At 39.1% G+C, this 24,709-nt stretch overlaps 1 long non-coding RNA gene across 1 annotated transcript; it reads left to right on the forward strand.

Annotated features, from left to right (window-relative positions):
* Positions 1-18,585: 18,585 nt before the first annotated feature.
* LOC145555729 (uncharacterized) lies at positions 18,586-19,624 on the forward strand. The gene is made up of 2 exons (XR_014091542.1): positions 18,586-18,811; positions 19,442-19,624. It is a non-coding gene; the product is annotated as an uncharacterized LOC145555729 (long non-coding RNA).
* The last annotated feature ends 5,085 nt before the right edge of the window (positions 19,625-24,709 follow it).

Below are 24,709 nucleotides of genomic sequence, written 5' to 3' on the forward strand. Positions count from 1 at the left end.
ATATCATGGACCAACCAAACTGGATTGGCTATTTTCTTAAAATAAAGTTTTCAAAAACAGAAAGAAGAGAAAAGAAACAAAAACTTTCCGCCACACTAGACCTTTCCACACTTTCGTTTCATTCGATTATGATTCGACGTGAAAGGTACTCATCACTGGGTTTGGTTTTGGGGAGACACATTTGGGTGTCTACAGAAGCCCCCACTTTGACTGAGTTTGGAGAAACGCAAGTTTCGAAAACAAAAGTCAAAGTATCGATAGGGACGGAGAATGATTCAGAACGTTCTGCGATCCTAAACCACTCTTGTAACACCGATATCTGCAAAACTAGCGTTAGTTAAACAGATAAAAGAGTTAAGAAACGCGTATCTTGCACCGTCGAGCACACGTCTCTGAAAGTAACCAACTGTTTGATGACCTCCTGCAAGCTAGAGAATGCCATCCCGCTTGAAAACCGCTACGCCTGTAACTGCTTCCAAATTAGAAGATTGCTTCGCCTGAAACGATCCTCCTCCGCAATGATAATATTCCGCGTCCAAGGGAATACCATCGAAGATTATTTCTCTTGAAACAATCCTCATCCGCATTGATAATATTCCACATCCTAGGGAACATCATCGAAGATTATTTCTCTTGAAATAATCCTCATCCGCATTGATAATATTCCACATCCTAGGGAACACTATCGAAGATTATTTCTCTTGAAATAATCCTCAGTTGTTTGTGACAACTCTCCACAAGCTAGGGAATGATGTCGAAGATATCTTCTCTTGAAGTCATCCTCATTCGATGCGATAATTTCCAAAGGAAATTACCGAAGATCCATGCTCGTCGATCTTTAAAAGTTCGCCTGAACTTTGCTTCCGCTGTGCCTGTACGTCGGCGCTCTTTTGCTTTGAACCTGTATGTCGGTGCCCTTTACTAATGAGCCTATGCTTAGGCGCTTTAAGCTAAGTGAGACGATCTCTTATCAGGTCGATCACTTTATGTAATCAAGCCGATTACTTAAATCATGTCAAATTTCTTAGAGGGGCTAACTGGCGTACCAAGGAACCCAAAACATGTTGCAAAAGGCTAGCACAACCTCAACAGGTGGCTGAGTGCTTTGGCGTCGCTGAAAAACTATCAGCGCAAGCCATTTGGTGTTAGCGCCAGGCGCTGATGTTGGCGCCAGGCGCCAAGCCCAGATTGTGACGCCAATGCCTAAGGACTGGCGCAGGCATGAAATTTTCTTTAAATGCCCGTTCCTTCTTCATTTGCTGCTCTGTTCGTCGCGAAACTGCTCGAAAGAAGTCCGAAACTTCAATTGCTCATTGCTTGCTCGTTTCTCAACCGAATTCACTCAAATTTGTTGCAAATCAAATCTCTTCTCATCTATTTTCCCGATCTATGTAAGTTTTCCTCAAACTCACATCGGTTTTTATGAATTCTTGGCATGAATATTCACAAATTTCATGAAAATTCGAATTCTATGATGCTCAATTTGCTTTGTTTGTCAAGTTTTATGCCATGAAATTGCTTGTTTATGTTTATATATTGCCTTGGGAGTAATTTGAGACTTGTTTGACTCAATTTGGTGAAAAATGAGCAATCTGCCATTGTTGGACCTCTTAAGGTCGTGAAGAACAATGTGACTTGTTCTTGACATTCTTGCTAGCAATTCTTGTTCAATTTGTCACAATAATCACTGTAGTGTTGCAAGAAATTGTTTGATTGCTTGAAAAAAATGTTGTCATGCTCAATTTGAATTTACTCTGTTTTAGTACTATGTACTCTGTTTTTGCGAACATAGTATCATGCGGCTAGGCGAACCTTAGATACTATAGAACCTTAACTTATGATGATTTTGCACAATGTAGAATGGCTAGACAACGAGGCTCGGGTTCACGGTCTCGAAACACTAGACGGGAGCATAAGCCCGTGGAGGACGACGCCACGCCGTCCACTTCGCTTGGTCGGCTTCCGGAGTGGGACAAGCAAACTCTGTTCTTTACCCCTGTCCACCACATTTCTGAGAGGGTGAGACGGGGAACCGAGCCCGGGAGGACACGGCATCACGACTCTGGCTGTGACGGTCTGGGCGACTTGTACAGGATGCACATCGCCAGGGACCTTGAGACGAGACTCCTATGGGAGTCTTGCGGGCTAGTTACTCTGTTTGAGACCTCCGAGGCTATGGTCGCCTCCAGCGGGGGTCATCACGTAGTGCGCGCTTTGGTGGAGTTCTTCTGGGACACCACCAACACCTTCCATTTTCCCTGGGGCGAGATGATGGTCACCCCTACAGACTTCAGTCTCATCACAGGACTGGAGTTCACTTCTGTGCCACTGCTGTTCGACGGTGGGATCGACGTCTTTTCTTCAGAGGTCGAGGAGTTGTTGGGGCCGATTGCTATTCGAGCCCGAGCTGAGGTCGAGACGACTCAGTTCAGTGCTAGAGGGATTCGCCGCTCGACGCTGGCAGCGGCTCTTGATGACGATGCAACCACCCGAGAGCAGCGGGTGCGCATCTTTGTGCTGATGTTGTTGTCAGGGACATTCTCCCCTGACAAGGGTAGTAGGACATTGCTTTACTACCTCCCTGCTGTCCGTGATCTCCAGCGGATCGGGACTTATGACTTGGCCAGCTTGGCCTATGCTGATTTCGTTCGTGCGCTGAGGGACTCGTGTCGTCATCGGTCCTTTAGGACGAACGTTGCTTTGTCTGCTTTTTGGAAGGTCGTAGAGGTAAACATTATTCCCTATAAAGTTTAGCCCTACATATTAGTTAGCATTTATTCACACTTCTAACTCTTTGTAGATCTGGTTCTACGAGTACTTTCCTTCTGTTGCTCCAGCGAGACCATCGCCGAGGCGATTTCCGGTGAGCGCCTCTTGGGGCGGCCACCATGTGGACATGTCTACTGCATGTGTCCGGAGCTGGATCATCTCGGTATGACTTTTAGTGTTTATCTTACTCTTCTGCGGTGCTTTACATATATTCTCGCCTGATTGACGCTTTTTATAGGGACTTGAGGTGGTATACCGACCGTGGGGCGGTTGGACAGTCCCTGGATTAGCCGCACAGTACTCTGTTGAGCGTCGCTATTTTCTGGGGACCTATGGAGCGGTCGCGTACTTAGGAGAAAGAGTCGCTAGACAACACTCTTCTGATGTCTTCGTCGTTCCTGCTCCCCCGCCACGTCACATGTTTGACGAGGCACGGTTGTCGAGCATGGCTGAGGGAGCTGGTACTCTTTGGCGGTCCCATGTGATCCTCAGGCGGTGTTACGCTGAGGAGCTACTACCTTTATTAGCTCCAGCCCCTGTACCGGCTGAGGATGTAAGGGTAAGATTCTTAGCTTTTTATTTTTCGCCAAGTAGCCCCCAAGTAATACTTTGCTGATTTTTTCTGTTTTATCAGGATGATCCTGCTTAGTTCGTGTCGCCCCGTATGTCCATTCACTACCAGGGGATATACGGGCCGATCGAGGAGATGATTTCTCCGGCTCCCGAGGGCGAGCGCTTCGTGGAGCGGTCGATTCCTCGCCACCAGACTAGTGTAAGCCTAGTTTAATTCAGATTTTTTTTTTTTGTGTTCATTTATCATGCATTTTCGCTGACTTATTTTTCTGACAGTTTTCACACGAGGTGGTTTTGGTTATGGCACGATGCATAGATGCCTTCCGGAGCCAGCTCGTCCAGATGGGGAACGCGGCCACCTGTCGTCGGGATGACGTTGTCCGAGAGGTAGCTTTTCTTTACTCATTATTTCTGCATTATTGCTTCGGTTTTACCTTATTTCTGATTCAATTCCTTTTACAGGGCCAACCTATCGCTTCTCACACCCGTACGAGACCTGAGGGGCGGAGAGATCCGGCGAGGTCTAGCTCGAGACGTCGTCGTACTTCGTCAGGGGGTAGAGGCGGTCGCTCTGAGGCAGCTCGAGCCGACGTTGCTGAGGGCTCGGGATCTTCTTCTGAGGGTGCTCCTGCTGCACCGGTAGGAGAGGCTACCTCGGCTTTCAGAGGTGGTGGGATGTACGAGGTTGGCTCGTCATCGCAGCAGCCTCCGCGGTCTCAGCCTCAGGTTGATCCTAGCTGGAGTGGTCCTATCTTGAGTCTTCCTCCTCCTACAGAGACTGGAGCTGGTGCTGAAGCTGGAGCTGGTGGAGAGGTGACTCCTCGTACAGCGCAGTTTTATGGCATGATGGGCCTACGTCCTCCGGCGCCGTAATCTGTTTCTGTATATATATTTTATTTTGACTTTTTATAGAACTTTGCCTTTGACTCATTATTTAGACACATTTTGTATTTTTATGTGTGTGCAAAAGAAGTGTGATAACAATTTTTGCGCAAAAATTCCGTCATTTTTATTATTGATGGAGGATATTATCCGACTCTCTCCCCCAAAAAGAAAAAATAAAAAGGAAAAGAAACGAAAAAATGCCGGTTTTTTTGGAATTTAAAATAAAGTCCAAAAAAAGGAAATATAAATTAAAAATAATTGCTATATTTAATTAATTAAGAAAAAAGATAGAAAAGATGTTTAGGAATAGTAAACGGAGCCATAAAGTCATTAACCGACTCGAGTTTAATATCAAAAACGCAAACTGAGCACGCGCGGCTGTCATGGTGACTTGGCGCCACACTATGGCGCGTGGCGCCAGGCGCTACACTTAGCATGTGGCGCCAAGCTCTGGAGGTTGGCGCCAATCTCGGGGTTTTGACGCCAATTGACGCTGACTCCGTGTTTCGGTCTGATTAAAACTCTTCGCAATTTGTGCATAAATAGTCCCCTGCTCAGCCGATTCTTCTCATAATTCCAGCGAAAAAATTTATTCTCTTCTTTAGAAAATAATAATAATCATGTCTTTAGCCACTAAAACCTTCACCCAATACACTCATGAATTGTGTCGATCTCTTAATGCTAGAGACAAAAAGGAATTAGATTTATTTCAGTTGGGGGGAATTTATGGCATCAAAGGGGTAGATCTAGACCTAGACTTTATACATACCGCTTTAGAATTTTGGAATATTGATACGCATTGTTTCAGAATAGGGTATGATGAGATTAGCCCTTTGCCAGAGGAATTTGGTGCTATCTTAGGCTTCCCTGCAATAGACCTGGTAATAATCCCTAGAGTAGATGCATACTACTATAAGGATTTCGAGCGCTTTTTTAATTTAAAGGAAAGGGATTTATCAAAAATAGTAGATGGCAATATAGTTAATTTGAAAGAATTCGCACGCTATTATTTTGATAAACCTCTTTCTGAATCTTTTCATATATATAGAAGAAGGGTGTTTTTATTTTGCATGCTCAATCAATTTTTTCTTAGTAGTGGTAAAAATAATGAGGGTCAATCAATTATCACCACTGTACTAGAACAAATTTAATCAGGGAGGAATCCAATGCCATTAATAGTTGGAGAGACCATGATTAGTCTCGATGAATTGAAAAGGGACCCAAAAACGTCTTTTCGCGGTTCTCCAATTTTATTACAGGTAGAAAAATAACATTTTTAATTACAGAAATCAAAAAACATATTTTTGTATTGTAATAATAATTTTATTTGCATTGCAATTTTTTACAGATGTGGCTAATGGAGAGGCTAGGATTAATTAGCCCTCCGGATGACATCGAAAAATATACACCCAATTGCTTCGTGAGAAGAAAGAAGCGCATCCCTAAGATTGGGCGCCATGGGTGGAGAAAAGTATTTGAATCACGTGATTTTGCTATCAAGTGGGTCATCCCATGGTGGAAAATAGAAAGGATAGTTGGTGTTAACAAGCAACCTTTCTGCCGTCTTCCAAGCTTGTCTCGCGTAACATATTATTATCCCTGCAGGGTAAAGAGACAATACGACTTACTTCAAAATATTCCTTCCGGGGTTCTTCGTCCTCCCTATGAGTACCCTGTATCTCAAGAAGTAGATAGATTCGACACTTACTGGAGCGCTAGACCTTTATGGGAAGTGATTACCCAAAAGGTTCCCCCTTTTTTACCTAATGATGTAAAGAAGTGGTTGCTGAAGAAATTTTTGGTTGATCAGGGTAGAACCGATGTGAAGAATCGTCTAGGTGACAGGGTGACACCTGCAAAAGAACGCCTAGGTGCAAAAATTGAATTCAAAACACCTACAATGCCTAGGAAGAAAAATACTACTAGAGACAAAGGAAAAAGGAAAGCTAACACCACAGACAAAAAGGCTTGGGTGGAAAAGAAGCATGGAGTGCTAGCTGAAGGGGAGACAATCTATTCCAAAATTGAATGTAGGTCGTCTAAAGGATGCCTACTAGCTAAAGTGATGGATGAAGAGGAGGAAGCAGAAAAGAATTGGAAGAGAGCTAAAAAGGAAAAGAAAGATTAAAAGCATTGCTTAGCTTTAGATTTATTAGACTTAGATTGTTGCTTTTATTTAAAGTTAATTTATTTCAGCCTTATTTAAATTCCATCAATAATGTAATTTTATTTTATTAATGAAATTTCGGCTTTCAATTAAATTGTTACTTTAAATTTATTTTATTAAAGTAATGAAAATTGACAAAAAAAAAAAATTAATTTTCCAGAAGTTCTTCGAGTACGGAAGTCGAAAATTCTTCGAAAAACACCGAAATTTGCCCAGATTTGATTCCCAAATTGGCGCCAGTAATTGGGGTTTGGCGCTAGCTATTGAGGTCTGGCGCCAGGCGCCAATTCCATCGGCTGGCGCTGATGGCCTCTAGCTGGCGCCAGGCTCTGTTCTGCGACGCCAATAATTTGCCGATTTTCTGTTGACTTTTTAATTGATTCTGATGTCGAAAAATAAAGTGGCCGCACCCGTAAAGGGTTGCCTACGTATCCTTTCCTAAGGAATCAGACCGAACGTAGCTCTCTTGAGTATCCTACTCAAGTAATTATGGGTAGTATTTTTTTAGTTGGTCAAGATCGGTCATGTTTGAGAATTCATTGCCATCCATATCAGTTAGTTTTGCTGCACCACCTGACAGGATTGTTTTGACAATGTAGGGGCCAGACCAGTTAGGTCTAAATTTTCCCCTTGGGTCTAAAACATTTTTCCTTAGTGCTTTTAATACCAAATCCCCTACTTTGATATTTCTTGTCTTGACCTTCTTATTAAAATATCTAGCCATACGAGTTTGATAACACTGAGTGTGATGTAGAGCTTCTAGTCGTTTTTCGTCGAGTAGAATCAATTCTTCATATCTTGCCCTAGTCCATTCAACTTCATCGAGTTTACTCTCTAGCGCAATGCGTAGAGATGGTATTTCTAGTTCGACAGGTTGTACGACATCCATTCCATATACCAAGGAAAATGGCGTATTTCCCGTTGATGTACGGATTGACGTGCGATAACCCCACAATGCGAAGTGGAGCTTGTCAGGCCAATCCTTATAATTTTCTGTCATTTTCTCGATGATAGTCTTTAGATTCTTATTAGCTGCCTCGACTGCTCCGTTTGCTTGAGGTCTATAAGGGGACGAATGATGATGTTGGATGCCATATTTTTGTAGCAATTCTTCACATTCGGCTTGAAAGTGAGTTCCATTGTCACTTATCATTTCATGTGGGACTCCATATCGACAAATAATATTTCTCTCGATAAAGAGTGCTACATGTTTTGCAGTGAGTTTAGCGTATGATTGCGCTTCGACCCACTTCGTAAAGTAATCAATTGCTACTAGAATAAATTCGTGGCCTCCTGTCCCTGGGGGAGTGATTTTTCCAATTATGTCAATTCCCCATGTAGAGAATGGCCATGGCGATGTGTAGGTGTAGAGCAAAGATGGAGGGATATGTTGTAAATTGGCGTAAATTTGACACTTAAGGCATCTTTTTACGTATTGATGGCAATCCTTATTCATTGTAGTCCAATAATATCCTTCTCGCATTATTTTCTAGACTAACATTTTGCCATTTACATGAGTGCCACAGATTCCTTCGTGAACTATTCTCATTATTCTTTGTGTATCCACCTTTCCTACACATAGGAGAGCTCGACCTTTAGGTACTCTTTTATGTAGCTCATTGTCTATGAGTACATATTGAGAAGCCAAAAGTCTTAGTGCTCGCTTTGCTCTTTTGTCAGCATGAAGGGGGTATTCTCCATTGGTGACATAGTTGAGTATGTCTGTGTACCATGGTTCTTCTTCTTGTTCTTCTTCTTCATCTTGGACTAAGTCGTCGTCTTCTATAGCCTGGATATACGCTGGTTTATGCCTTTTTCCAATAGTTAAAGGCATTTGCTCGATTTCCGTGGGAATCCTAACCATTGAGGCTAATCTTGCCAAGGCATCAGCAAATTGGTTTTCTTCTCTAGGTAGGTATGTGTATTCTACCTTCTCTAACTGATCAGTAAGAGTTTCCAAATAAGTTTGGTAAGGGGCTAGGATTTCGTTCCTTACTTTCCACCTTTTAGATATCTGATTGATGATCAAAGAAGAGTCTCCGAATATCCTTAACTTCTTTACTCCCAATGCCAGGGCTGTTTCAAGGCCTACCACGCATGCTTCATATTCAGCAGCGTTGTTGGTAACGTCGAAATCAAGCTTTATTGAGATTGGAACGTGTTCTTCTTTAGGTGATACTAGTAGCACTCCGACGCCACATCCCTTTTGGTTCGAGGCTCCTTCGAAATACAAGGTCCAGGTATCATCTTCAGTAACCATCAAATCTTCATCTGGAAATTCATTGTCCTGTATTGGTGTCGGGTCTTCTATTGGAAAGTCTGCCAGAAAGTCTGACACCACGGATCCTTTAATAGCTTTTTGTGGCATAAACCGTACATCAAACTGGGCTAGATTGACTATCCATCTTGAAATACGTCCATTGAGTGTTGATTTCTCGAACAGATATTTGAGTGGATCAAATCGGGAGACTACGAAAACGGTATGTACCAACATGTAATGTCTCAACTTAGTTGTGGCCCACACCAAGGCGAGGCACAATTTCTCGAGCGGTGTATAGCGTGTTTCGTATTCGAGCATCTTTTTACCTAGGTAATAGATTGCGTTCTCTTTGCCTTCTACCTCTTGTGCTAGCATGGCTCCCATTGTCTCTCTGGTAACCGTCCAGTATAACCTAAGAGGTATTTCGGGAAGTGCTGGCGCTAATACGGGAGGATTTACGAGATAGGCTTTGATCTTGTCAAAGGCTTTTTGACACTCGTCATCCCATATTACTGGTACATTCTTCTTGAGCTTCTTGAAGATTGGTTCACATATCGTTGTCAGTTTTGATATGAACCTACTTATGTATTGCAACCGGCCAATAAATCCTCGAATCTGTTTCTCAGTCTTGGGCGGTGGCATCGACATGATTGCTTTAATCTTGGTTGGATCTACCTCTATTCCTCTAGAGCTTATGACGTATCCCAAGAGCTTGCCCGAGGTGACTCCAAAAGCACATTTTGATGGATTCAACCTCATATTATATTTTCTTAGCCTTTCGAAAAATTTCTTTAAGGCTACTTGATGGCCTGGACGGTCCTTTGATTTTACAATCATTTCGTCAACATATACTTCGACTTCTTTATGCATCATGTCATCGAGTAAGGCAGTTGCTGCACGTTGGTAAGTAGCACCCGCGTTTTTCAACCCAAATGGCATTACCGTGTAGCAGTAAGTGCCCCATGGTGTGATAAAGGTTGTTTTCTCCGTGTCTTCTTCTGCCATGAGAATCTGATTGTACCCTGCGTATCCATCCATGAATGAGAGAAGCGCGTGATTTGTCGCGTTATCTACCAGAATATCGATGTGTGGCAAAGGGAAATCGTCCTTTGGACTTGCCTTATTTAGATCTCGATAGTCGACACACATCCTTACCCTTCCGTCTTTCTTTGGAACTGGGACGACGTTGGCGACCCATTCGGGGTATTTGGATACCTTGATGAAACTTGCATTTATTTGTTTTTGAACTTCCTCTTTTATTTTAAGTGCTACGCCGGGTTTCATTCGACGCAACTTTTGTTTTACAGGTTTCATTCCTGGGATTAGTGGTATAGTGTGTTGAGCTATTTCTCTGTTAATGCCTGGCATATCTTCATATGACCAAGCAAATACATCGATAAATTCTTTAAGTAAGTTAATTAAATCGGTTCTTTCTTGTTTATTCAATGTTAGTCCGATTTTAACTTCTCTTCTATGAGTTGAATCATTCGAGATGTCAACTATTTCAGTTTCTTCGATTACTGGTGTTTTCTTTTTGAGTGTTTCCATTGCTTTAATAATTTCTTTGTCTTTTTCATCGTTAGCTAAGCAATGCTCGTCATCTTGGGTTAGGGAAGAACATAAGAAGTAAGGAGAACGAGAAATATTATTATACTCTGAGATCATTACATCAAAGAGTGATATGTCCTCAGGGACTGGATCACTAACTATCCTAGGAGGAGAAATAGGAAGGGGAGGTGTTATTGCTGAATACTTAGAAGACTCTAAAGGGAAAGACTCTGACTCGGACTTTGACTCAGACAACTCTTCGAACATCGGCCCTTGCCTTGTCGTGATGGATATCTTCCTTCCACTTGGAGTAGTCACTTTGATAGTCTTGCGCCACCCTTGTAGTGATCCTTCGGCTGGGGTAATTAGCTTCGAGGGGTCGAAGTTTTCGCTTTGTAGGACTATTTGAATGAGCGAGGAGTTATCCTTTTCATAAGTTGGCTCATTCTTTTCTCGCCCAAACAGTAATCCCATGACGTTAAAGTCAAAGCACGGGGGTGCTTTCTCCTTATGGACGGAAGTTGGGATGTCATCAGTGAAGTAGCAATCCAAGAAAATCTCAAATCCTGGTTGTCGTATGCCATTTACAACAAATGGCTCGGGAAATTCATGGCATGGATAGTCCTCTCCTTCTTTTATGAACTGACCATTAAGCGTAAGAGGAAACTGGTCCATTGGAATTGCTTTCTTTTGAATGCGAGCGTCCCTACGTGCTTTCAACTTGTCCTGGGCTCGCTTGAGATCTTTCCAAGTCGGTTTGAAACCAAGTCCGAAAGTATCTAGCTTAGGAAGGCCAGGTGACTCCAGCGATTTTGCTATCCCCTTCTTCTTTCCTAGGGTCATCCCAGGGAAGTGTCCTTGTTTCTTCAGCATGGTGTTGACGATCATGTTGGAATGGGGGTCATGGCAAAGAGATGTCCTTTCATCCTCCTTGATTAAGGAGACTTCTTCGTTAAAGCCCCATAGGTCTTCATCATCTTCGTCGTGCTCCACATTGATGATTGGATTCTCTATGGATTTGATCCTCATTGGCGAAGCATCAATAGTGATTGGAATTCCTCCAACTATGGCTTTCACTTGTTGGTGGAGAGATGAAGGGACGGCATTTAGATCATGAAGCCAAGGGCATCCCAACAACAAGTTGAATGAGGCTTTGATGTCTACTACTTGAAAAGTAGTAGCATGTTCTATTGCTCCTGCCGTCACATTTAGGGTTATTTTGCCAAGAGCTTGACGGCGAGTATTATCGTAGGCTCTTATTCCTTGTGTGGACGGAGTTAAATCTTCATCCCTTATGCCGAGCATCCTCGCAGTTCTAAGTGGACAGACATTGATAGTTGATCCATTGTCTACAAGAGTCATGGGAACATTCATCCTTTTGCAGACTACCGTGAGGTTTCATGCCTTGTAGTGTTTGTCACCTTCTGGGGGTAAATCTTTGTCAGAGAAGGTGATTAGATTAATCGGACTAGGAAGGTCACTTGTGAGGAAGTTAGCTAGTCCCTCAGGAGTAGTGTCAGAATCTATCCCGATTTTATCTAAGGCATTCATTACAGCCAACCTATGTTCTCGGGATGTTGCCAAGAGCTTCCACACATTCATCTCAACTTTTGTCTTCTTAAACTGTTTAACAATGTCGTTGTCTTCGATGATAGGTATGGGAACTTGTTGTACGGTAGGCATAGGTTGTGTTGAGACGGGAGATTGCATCCTCCCGGATCTTGTGAGGACGTCTATTGATGAATCTTCTTCAGCCCAAATATCGTCTGTGGTGTATGATACAGAAGGTGAAGGTCCTACTATGTCCTTTAGGTAGACATCTTCTTCATCACTGTCCCACACTCCATTAACAGTTATATCCTCTTCTTGTTGAATTTGGACTAATTTCTTTTCATCAATCATTTTCTGTACCAAATCCTTGAATTTGAAACAGTTTTCTATGGTGTGCCCTCCTGATTGATGGTACTGACAGTAATATCTATCTGTCCTTTTTAATGACTCAAATGGTCTCGGTTCGAGAGGTTTGACCTCGCCACTCTCGGAGAGCATTTCGAACATTTGCACATATGGGATCCCAATTGGAGTGTAAATTCTATTGCTCTTCTTGGGTTTTTCGGAGACTTGTAAGGGAAAATATTTTGCCTCATAAGTCGTCCTCACTGGTGTGAATTCTCTTTTAGGTTCTTCTTTCGGAAGTGGAAGCTCATCATATTTCCTGTGGAGTTCGTTCATAACTTTGAGAGCTTCACGTAATAGTTGCGATGCCTCCTTCATAGACAGTGTGAGCAATTGTATGTCTTCCTTATTCGCCGGTTCTGGAAGGTTATCTCTGACATCGAAAAAGATCTCCTCTTCTTTTTCTATGACATTGATTTTTTCGACAGGTTTAATGAGAGATGAGGGGTCAACCTCGTTCTCTTCATCGGAGATAGCCAAAGTATGAGCTAGAGGTGCATTGTCGATGTTTGGCTTCTTACTGGCAGGGGGCAACGACAATTTTTTATTGTCGATTAGGTCTTGGATAGCTTCCTTAAGCTTCCAACAGCTTTCAGTAGAATGGCCCCTACCTTGGTGATACTTGCAGTGTGCGTTGGGGTTCCAGTTAACCGACCTCTTCTCAACTGGTGGATCCCCAAATGGTCCAATGGGAGTTATAAGACCTTTTGCATTTAATCGATCAAATGCGGTGTCATAACTCATGCCAATAGGAGTGAAGTTCCTCCTGAATGGTTTCCTTTGTCCTTGGTTGTTCATGGCGAGGACTTCTCCTAGATTAAAGGTGCTAACGTTATTTGAGTGGGCGGTTTTGGAAGAAGAAGGATTGTCGTTCTTCTTTCCTCTCCAGCCACTATTGGAGTTATTGTTGGCAGCTTTTGACTTAGCCAAGTCATCTTCAATATTGATCCCAATATCATAAACAGCCTTAAAGGTATGGAGGTTATTTTGATATTTAAGATGTTTGGAATATTTTTCTTGGAGATTCTTGATAAACAGTCTCACAGACTCTTTTTCACTTGGTACCTCAATCATTTTAGCTGAGGTTTCTCTCCACTTGTTAAAGAAAGAAGTGAAGCCTTCATTCTCTTTCTGTTTGAGGATTTCAAGTTCTCTATGGTCAGTCTCGACTTGAATGTTGAATTTGTACCTATCAACGAAAGCGTTTGCTATAGACTCCCAAGTAGAGGTCTTTTCTTTCTCGAGAGAAAAGAACCATTGTTGGCAAACGGTCTCGAGAGATAGTGAGAAAAGAGAAGGGAAGACCTTCTTATCAATACCCTTGATACTCATTATTGTTTCAAATGCTCTTAAGTGGAAATAAGGGTTGTCAATTGCTCTGAATTTTGGGATGTCGTTGGCGTTGAACTTCTGCGGAAGAAGATCTTTATCCACCGAGACCCCTTGGGATGTGAGTTCTTGAAACTTGTAGTCACTGGACAACTTGCTTAGGCTCTCTTGCATGAGGTCCATTTGTTGTTGTTTTACGGGATCATCGATCCTAAGTGCGAGAAGCTTCAGTGTCTCGGTCACAGTAGCCAGTTGGTTCTTAAGATCATTGACTTCTTCTTGAGTTGCCATTATAACTCTTGCTTTCCTCTTGCGGGCTATAGGTTTGTCGAAAAGTTGAACTTATACGAAGAGGTTATCTTTGATTAATCGTCCTTCCTTTCTTGACCACGCGCTGTGAATTAAACCAATTTGCGTTTTAATTACTTGACTCGAATCAACTTGACTTTATGGTTTATTTAAAGAAAGAAAAAAAAAGGGTGCAAAAATAATGTACATATGTTTAGGGAACTAAGTATTATTATTTATATTGGAGGATATATATCCGACTTACCCCCCTAAAAAAATGACGGAAAAAACGCGCACACAAGACTCTCTTAATCATGGTCAAAGTATGTGTATTGGTGTGTGTATTGAGTGTAAGTGACATGCTTGGGCTCTTGTGTAAGACCATGGGACTTAGTGCCTAAACTCGATCATTGATTCAATTAAGCATTATTGTCAGCAAAATTAACCGAATTAAACAGAGGACTGATTAATTAGACTTTAGGTGACGACTCGACAAATAATCCGAACTGTCGGCCAAGCGACAGGACTGTCGTCACACTGTGGAGGTTGGCGCCAGACAACTTAGCTGTCGTCTGGCGCTACACACCATAGTGTGGCGCTACAGCTCATACTTTGGCGCCAATAGTGGAGCTTCGGTCTGGGACTGTTTTCGGTATTATTAGTCAACTGGGGTTAGCCTAAAGTCGTACTAGGTCAATTCCGATTAAAAAAAACTTTATTGACTCAAAGTGTGTGCTAAGATCAGTGAGTGTATGTGACATGTTAAGACTCGTGTCATGACCATGTGGCTAGACTATGTGACCAAGACTCGATTAATGACTTGACAAGGTGCTATTGACAGCGGAAATTAACCGAATTAATTAGCAAACTGGTTAATTAGACCCTAGGTAATGACTAGACCAATAATCCAAACTGTCGGCCAAGCGACAGGACTGGCGTCACACTGTGGTGATTGGCGCCAGACAATTTAGTAAATGTCTGGCGCTACACACTATAATTTGGCGCTACAGCTTAGACTTTGGCGCCAATATTGAAGCTTCGGTCTGGGACTGTTTTCGGTATTATTAGTCAACTGGGGTATGCCTAAAGTCGTACTAGGTCAATTCCGATTAAAAAAAACTTTATTGACTCAAATTAATTAATTAATTAATTAATTAATTAGGCAAAGTTCATTAAGTCATTAATTTATTTATTCTCAACACAAATCAACAAACGGTTAAGAGAAACATAGAATATATATGCACAACAAATAATGCACAATTAGTCAAGTAGGCACAATATGATGCAATGCGTTCGCAACCTAACCATGGCTCTAGTTCTCTAAAGTTCGGGATATGGTTTAGTCAATAGAGGGTCCATGGTTAATTGTCCGGATGCACCGCACGGAAGCCTAACCGTGAAGGGTTGGCGCGAGTGGATGGGACACCGCGAGTTTTAGAAAAAACTCACTTCCATGGTTTGGTGAATTCAACAATCTCGGATGTACCCTTTGTTGCACGGAGCGTTCAATCGGGTAGATGGAGCATGAATTCCCAGAGGGTTATGTCCATATTTAGAACACATATGAGTTTTAGAAAAGTGAGAAAAAATTCAATCAGGAAGTAGGATCGGGCAAACAATACGAAAAACCGGTCGAAATTAGAACGCATATTTCTGGCTCGGTATTGGGGGAAATTGGCGCCAACAAACAGAGACTGGCGCCAACTTTTAACTGTAGCGCCTGGCGCCAATACTGGCGTCCGGCGCTACGGCTAAAAGTGTGGCGCCAAGCTCTGGCCCCTAACGCTACTTCCCACATGCCTCAGCAGCTTTTTGTGCTCGATAAAATTTTCCAGTTTCGTGCGGTGTTATTTCAGTCCTAGTTGTGAAAGATGTTCCTCAAATTTCCTACGTGTAAAATCCTATGTTTTTAACTCATTACGGATGGTCTTTCCAATGAGATATTTTTTATGCAGATGACAATAATGTTAATCAAAATTACGCACATGAAATACTTAGAACTTTTCGAGTCTCATCCACTCATTCTAAATCATTGCCGAAACAAATTCAGGAATTAAAATAGAAATCGTCCCCAGTGGAGTCGCCAAAAACTGTAGGGAATAATTCAAGCCTTAATCCCACTAGCTTGAACCCCACTGTGATCATACACTAAAGTACGGTGGCGTCCAAAAGGGAAGAAGATAGAGCAAAAGAGTCGCCAACAAGTTTTTAAGGAACTTGTAAACCGTTCACGAGGTGAAGGTTACACCCCTTAACGATCCAAGAGATCGTCAACTCCATAAGGTCTAGAACCAAATAAGGGTTCGGGGATGAAGGTACAAATCCAACCTAAAAGAGATTGAACCTGCTCTGATAATAGGCCTCTACTTTATTCTGATCGTATTCATGTGCGCTTCCTGACTAACATGCAATCAATAGGATTAACCCTAAACCTGTTTATCTATGTTGGTTGAATTTAATGCACACATAAACTATTATTGGCGATCACTTGAATTATAATCAAATTAACCCTAAACAAGATTATTAATTATCTTATTAAGCGTGATTACAAGTACCAAATTCCCTTTAAACACGCAATAAAGGTGTGATCAAGCAATAACAATATAAATCAAGCAACATAATAATCAAAGTATAAAATATAATCATGATCATAAAATTATAACAATGAAATAATCATCATAGTAACAATCATATTTAACCGTAATAATAATCATGTTAACATTAAAGCATAATAAACGTAGCAAGATCCTAGGCATGATACTAACAAGATTAATAACAAACCCTAGCATATCACTGAGCAATAAAAATCAAATCTTTAACCCTAACATGATACTAACAATCATAAATATTAGGAAGAACATAGGAAGCATCATAAGAATCATATTTAATATTAAAAATACCCTAGACATGATACTAGGAATATCATAATAACAATGTAAACATGATTTCTACATCGTAAATCAATAAAACCAATGAAAGCACTTACTTTGATACCTCGTACCTCTTTCTAATAACAAAATACACACGTTAGTAACTTCAAGGAAAATAATAAACAAAGCAATTAAATTAAATAATTGAAATAGAGATTTGGGACCAAACCCTCATAAATTAAACCTTTCACGTCTAGAGCGAAGGCAACTTCGAATATGGCTAGGTGTTTCTTGATCTTGTGAATGCGGAATTTTGTATGAAAACAAAGTAAGAAAGAATCGAATGTTTATTAAAACTTGTGAATGAAGAGAATTGGTGAATGAATGATTGTCGATGAATGAAAACGGAATTTTTGATACGATATTTATAGAGAAAATCAGCCAAAAAAGATAATTTAACAAAACAGAGTCTGACGCACGCAAAACGAGGTTGGCGCCAACCCTGGCTAACTGGCGCCAGGCACCAACGGCTAGCGCCAGGCGCCAATGGCTAGCGTCTGGCGCCAAGCCTGGTTCCAGGCGCCAAGGCCTGGGGTTGGACGTCAAGCTTGATTTCAACGTGTTTTCGAAAATCTGATAAATTTCCCGTACTGGAGGATAAAATAATATAATTTCTTCGAAAATGCTATTTGATTTTGATTAAAACTCTGAAAAGTCAACAAAGTCAACTTATCAATGCTAATTGAATTAGGAATAAAAAGAACCTTCTAGAAGATTCTAGAAGACTAAAACCATTCCTAATTGCATTAGGAATGATAAATCATATTAGGCCCTCCCCAAGATCATTGGGCCAAACATAAAGCTCAAACCGAGCCCAGTTCGGTAAATTGGCCATAACTTCCTCAATATTCATCGGAATTGGGCTTATAATATATCGTTGGAAAGGTCTTTGCAAGCCCCATCCAACTACACTACTATTGGACCCATATCATGGACCAAACAAACTGGATTGGCTGTTTTCTTAAAATAAAGTTTTCAAAAACAGAAAGAGGAGAAAAGAAACAAAAACTTTCCGCCACACTAGACCTTTCCACACTTTCGTTTCATTCGATTATGATTCGACGTGAAAGGTACTCATCACTGGGTTTGGTTTTGGGGAGACACATTTGGGTGTCTACAACTATGTTCAACAATTTGGATAATTTGGAAGTTTAATGAAATTAAAGGTCAATTTGTGATGTGATCACCATTGTCCTAAATAAGATTAAAAGTAAATTGATGTATAATTTTTATGTATGGTCTATCTGATTAAGTCGGCTATTAATTAAAATTGTAATCACGTAAAGTGAAACATGGATGAGCAATAAAACTCTAGAAAGCGTGCACTTCTAGAGTATTGACAATTATGGGTTGGGGTACACGGTGGTAGCCCGTGGCTTTCCGAGGCTTGTTTTATCAACATGTCCTCTTCTCTTTTGGTATTTACATTTTTATTTTATAATGAAAGTTAGATGGGATCCTAGACTAACTTTGTGAGAATGGAGTCGCGCCCATTCTTGCATCGCGCTAAACTTTCACTACTACAAAAATGGCCAAAGAGACCCAAATTAAGAGACCGGTTAAGTGCATAACAGGTCTCTTATAGAGGAGAGACCGATTATCTTGGATGACAGGTCTCTCGAAATCTCATCGAGACCCGTCATTAGAGAAAATAGGTCTCTTGGGATTTTTTTAAAAAATCGAGTAATATAGAGAGACCCGTCATTTTAGATGACAGGTCTCACGTAATAACCAAGAAACCGGTCAATTATAATAACCAGTCTCTTGAATGTTTTTTTTTTAATGTCAGAAATTAGAGAGACCCGTTATTCGAATTGATTTTCCCATATACACGTAGGCAGCCACAAGCCCATTAATTAAGTCCTAGACCCTAGCTAGAACTTTTTCACTTTCTCACTTTGTCCTCCGCCGCTCTTCACCCTCCTCATTTCATTTCTGATTTTCTTTCTCTCTCTTCTCTCTCCTCTCATCTCGATCCATCTTCCTCATTTTTCTGGTTTCTCAAACGAATCTCGCACAAAATAAAATGAAATTTACATCATTTAATTTACTTCTTTCTCAATCTTCACTCTATTGTTTCAAAATTTCAAGATCTATATTGCCAAGGTGAGTTTCGTATTATTTTTCGTTATTAAGTGTTAATCTTCACCTTTTTCGGTTTTTCTTGATGAAAAATCTAATTTTCTTATAATTATTGCCTTTTAACATCCTTTTTTATTGTTAAAAAACAATAATTTGTTCGAATTTTTGTTTAGCCATGAAAGTAGATTGTTTGTTTGCTTATAAATGTTTTTTGTTTCAAAACCTATTTTCGCCAATTTATTATGATATTTTCATTTAAAAACACCTTTCTTAGTCAGATCTAGTAATTTTCGTCTTTATTAATTTTGCATTTGATTTTCTGTTTTGGTTTCCATTTTCAATTTCGATTTTAGCGCTTTAGATTTAAGTTCTGGTATTTTTTTATTCCTTTGAGAATTTCTTGACGAATTATTCTTTATTAGGCTGTCTTTGATATTAGTATATTTTTCTTGCTTTGATTTTGTGTTCAATATCATTTTAAACTAATCTCGTATTTCGTTAGTTAAATTGAACAATTTCTCATATTTTTTTTTATTGTAAACTAATTTTATTTTATATCTCGTTTTATAATGTTTGTTTTTTCATTTTCAATCTGTTCCTTATTATGTTTTATTTTCAGGATAATAATATTTGCGTTTGTATTTGTGGTTGTAGGTAACGATCTCTCAATTTTCAAGTTTGAACTGAAGAAATCTGCAATAGAAGATCTGGGAATTTTATAGTCATCATTTCCGGAAAATTTTATTTTTATTTATGTATTGAATTTTCATTCATACCTGTAAAATGTACATAATTTTTAGAGTGTATGAAATACAAGAATTATTTTTTTACTTCTTATTTTTTAACTTCTGATTTAATAATGGAATAAATAAATAAAATAAAATCAGTTAATATCGATGAATTGTGCGAGTAATTATAAAAAAAAAAAATTATTTAAAATGAGACCAAAGAGACCCGTTGAGTTGAAAAGCGATCTCACTTTTCTCAAGAAAGAGACTGCTTATTTAAGAAATGCGGTCTCAGTTTTTTTTAAAACAGAGACCGCTTTTCTTATAAAGGCAGTCTCAATTTCCTAAAAATTGAGACCGCTTGTATTTAAGAGGCGGTCTTAGCTTTCTCATTCTAGAGACCGTTTATTTCAGTTTATTTTGGTCAATAATCTGGGTCCAATGATTTAATAATTGGATGGGGCTTTAAAATACCTTTCCAACGATATATTATAAGCCCAAATCCGAGTTATAACGAATAAGTTATGGCCAAAATATTAAACTGAGCCCAAACCGAACCTAAGCCCACCTTACCTACGACCCAATGATCATGTGGAGGGTCCAAATTATTTGATCCAATTCCTAAACCAATTAGGATTAATTATTAGCTTCTATAGGTTTCTAAAAGATCCTAATTATCCGTTTTGAAAAGATAAGATTAAAGAATTTGAAATTGAATAAAACTATTCTTTTTTTTTTAAGTCCTGATTTTATTCGAATTAAAAGACGTTCAAAGATAGATAGATAATATTTTCGTGCCTCATAGTTTTAATCCAAATTTTATATGGTTGTATAGCCCTTGAAATTATCTTTCCAGTGATATATTATAATATAAATTCCGAGCTATAACGGAAAAGATATGAATAAAATGTCAAACTCTATCCAAAACTAACACCGTCTCACTATTTGGGCTAAATATTTTATTCTATAATATATTTTAATCTGATTCTAATTGGGTTAGGAAATAGACTTCAAGAGCTTTCCAACGATATCTTATTTATCTTATTCCGATTTCTGGATCAAAAGATATGATAAAAACAAAAACCGCAAAAACTGTTGTCTATCGCAAGAGTTTTAATCCGATTCGAACTCGATCTTTTCTTGATTCTTCGACCCTCTTTTTTCCCTATAAATGGAGGTCATATCTCCCTTTTTTCAATCATCAACAAGCTTGATCATCAAATCCTTCTCTCTTTCTCTCTTTTACACCAAAAATCATTCTCTTCTCTCTCTCCCATATTCTAAGCCTTAAACCTATATTCCTAATTACAACATTCTTCCCTTAAGCACTCCAAGGAGTCTATACTAAACCCGAGGTTCCGTCCTTAAACCAAGGCGTGAAAGGTATAAATAACTGAGGGTTTGGACCAAATCAAATCTATATTAATTTAATTTTATTTTCATTTGCTTTATTTTTTTATTGAAGTTACTAACAGTTTATTCATGATGTAGCAATTTAAAGGAACGCGCAAAATGTGAGTAATTAATTAAATTAATTACTCTTATTTTATTTTAATATTGCTAGCATCATGATTAGGTTATTTATATTTGATTTGACTAACATTATTATTGTTAAATTTCTTCCAATATTATGTTTATTCTATTATTATTTTATTGATCACTATATTGCATGTTTAAAGAGAATATGTAATTGAAAATCACGCCTAATAAGATAATTTGGACGACCGGTTTAGGATCCTTTTTAATCTTGTAGTTTAATCAAGTGATCACAATGTTTTAGAATTACGTGTTGCATTAATATTAAACCAATTTAGCATAATAATAGTTTGGAGCAAATTGAATTTTTGTTTGTATGCCTTTGAGATCGCAGGAATCACTTTTCACTATAAGAATCGAGTAGAGGCCAATACGGGCGAATGTGACTCCATGACTCACTTCGTACCATCATCCCCGATCCTCCTTTCGTGGTTCCGAACCATCATCCCCGATCCTCCTTTCGTGGTTCCGAACCATATGGAGTTAGTAATCTCATGGATTATGAATGGGGTGTAACCTTCATGGGTCAATCGTTGTTGCCTATCGTTGTCCCTTATTCATGGTTGCCTTTTTATGATCCGTGAACGGTTTACAAGTTCCTTAAAAACTTGTTGGCGGCTCCCTACTTTATTTGTCCCTAATCGTATTATTTCAATTCCCACTTCCTAAGAGTTCCAAGCATATTCACAACATGCTTTTAACGTAGGCGTACTTCGAAAGATGCCTACAATTTGGCGACTCCACTGGGGAGGATTCTTGGTTATTTATCGATTTGAGTGATCGGTATTTAATTGAGATGAGTGGATGAGACTTGAAAGATTCTTGAATTGTATTATTGCGATTTAATAGGCATTGTCACATATGCATATGCCTTTTTAGGTTACCTATTTTTCCACAATAGTACGTGTTCTACGTATGTGGCTAGCCCGGGGGATTTATGCTCTATCAACCCGAAAACGTTCATGACAATAAGGGTTCATCCGAGTTTTTAAATCCACCCAAACCATGGAGTCGAGTTCGATTTCATCACGAACTCGCGGAGCTGCCCGTTGGTATACACCCTCAAGGGAGGCTGCCTTGCTAACGCGTCCAAACTCTTAATCATGGTACCCTTTGACACCCAAAAGCTTGACCATAGTCGAACATAGAACTTGACTTTAGGTTGCGAACTTCATTGCATCATGCGTGACGATATGCTTATGTGTGCATTTTTTTTATTGACCTTTTTGAAATTTTTTTTTCTCTTATCAAACCCCTTTTTTTTATTATTAGAGTCGAGCCATAGATTTTTTTTTATTTTTTTATTTTTGAGTCAACACGGATTTTATTCCCGTATACTGCACAATAGTCAACTTGTTTTGGTCATAACCGGAGTTCTAGAAAGAGTTACGTGTCGTGCCACCTATGGATCTGTAGCCCCGAGTTTTATCTTTGATTTTGAGTTAGTTTTGTCCAAATCAGAGTCACAGATCAAAAGTTATAACCGATATACTACAGCCTGTCCAGTTTAGGTGTCTTTTTAGCGTCAATTTTCTTTTTTTTTTTTTTATTTTTTAATTTTTTTTTTATAACTTTTCGTGTCAAGCTAGTTTAGCCAAGTCCTTTAATCCGTGTCAACTCATATAACATAGGATTATAGATTTATATATATATATATATGTATATATATATATATATATATGTATATATATATATATATAATATATATATATATATATATACATGTATATATATATATATATATATTATATATATATATATATACATATATATATATATATATATATACATATATATATATATATATATACATATATATATATATATATATTCTAGTCCTCTTCCTAGTTTCTTGTGATCGATTTTTGTGCTAATTAACCTTAACATGTGTTCTTTGTCTTTAATTGTGGTTGATCTTATTTATAACTAATGATTGCCAATGGACCGTTTTCACCTAGTAAATAGCATAAACATTAAAATTGGACAAAATTAATCAAGTTAGTTTGTCTTTTAGTCTTCCGTGCTATTTGGTCATTGGGTCTTTTGTTTTTCACAACGTCCTCATGTCTAGCCATGCGATCATACCACGAGTCTTAATAAACTCAATTAATCACACATTTTGATTCGTAGCACACACTTTGTCTTCGAGTAATGCACTGTATTGTTTATGATCGTATATTAGGACCATGCATGCGCCGTTTTCCGTCGTAATAGGAATGAGTGGAGTTTTTCCAATCAGTTTTCAAAATTGTTTCATACACTCTTCCTTTCCAATCCGAGTATTGAGTAAATTCATTAAGTGAGCTCATTTTGTTCCATAATACTCGAGTTCAAGAATCACTAGGCAAGAGTTGGAAGAATAAGGGGAACATCATTCCTTCCTTCTTTTCTTCCAATCAAAGCATCAGCAATAACAAACTTCTTGTTCCTCTTGGCGGTAACAAATAATTCATAAGCAACAACCATGAAGACTAAGCACAAGACAAGTTTCCATAAAAGATTTCATGCTTTTTTCTTTCGTTTTTAACCCCTTTTCCCTAATAAGTCTAGCATAGGTTCTCCTTATCCTTATGTCTATATGCCATGTTCCATCAATGATCATTTCTTTCCTTCGCTTTCGATCATGTCATTCGCCAAACAAAAAAAAAAAATCAATTGCCGAACTAAACATAAGGTACACCAATGATTTGAGACACCTTTCCAACCCTGTCATTTTCCATTAACCATTCAAGCATACATTCCATTTCTTCATCAACCACTTTGATTCTCGTCTAACGTTTGGCCTTCATTTCTTCAACCCACATTCACTCAACACTGGGATTGGAAGATGTGTAATTATATAACATTCAAAGACCAAAAAAAAAAAAAAAAAAAACAACAATGTTTAAGGGCAAGTGTTCCAATGTCTTTGATATGAACACGTCTTAAATTGCGTCTCTCATCGAGTGCTTGGTACCGTGCCTGAGAAACATGAATTCTAAGTGAGTGATGGACCGCATGATCTGAGATTGCCTACATTGATTCACAGGAATTCAAAAAAAAAAAAAAGTCAAAGCAAAAAGAAATGTTGAAAATAAAACTTGCAAAGTCCAATTCACAATTACACATCTTGGGGATTCTCTCGGGTCTTTAGCCTCATACCCTTTTCTTCTTTAAACCATCAACTTAACCACATTATAACACTTGAAAGACCTCTTTGAGGTGTACATACACTTGTGCAAAGTTTGTTTAGAGCTACGTTTGGCATAATTCCTAACGGATACGTAGGCAACCTCATATCGAGGTGCGACCACATTCATATTCATATCCATGCATGATCGAGTCAAAGAATATCCAATGCTTACCCCTACCCATTTAGAGCTAGACTTGGGGGCTTGAACCCACATCATTTAGCCTACCTAGCCTAAAGAGTCATCATCTTTGACTCTTCTCACATCTCTTTCCATCACCATAACCTTTGCAGCCTCACCTTAGTTTCACTTTCACACACTTTACTCACACATCCATGTCCAAAACAATAATCCTTCCCTTTAAGAACCCTTTATCATAAAATCTTGTTTCCCTACTGTGCATGCTTCATCATCTTTCAAGACAACATTCATTAGAAGAAACATTGTATACTTGCTTAGCTTCTAGACCTAAGCAATGTTCATTGTTT

Source organism: Chenopodium album, chromosome 8 (genome assembly GCF_948465745.1).
Source record: "Chenopodium album chromosome 8, dcCheAlbu1.1, whole genome shotgun sequence".
Taxonomy (NCBI): Eukaryota; Viridiplantae; Streptophyta; class Magnoliopsida; order Caryophyllales; family Amaranthaceae; genus Chenopodium; species Chenopodium album.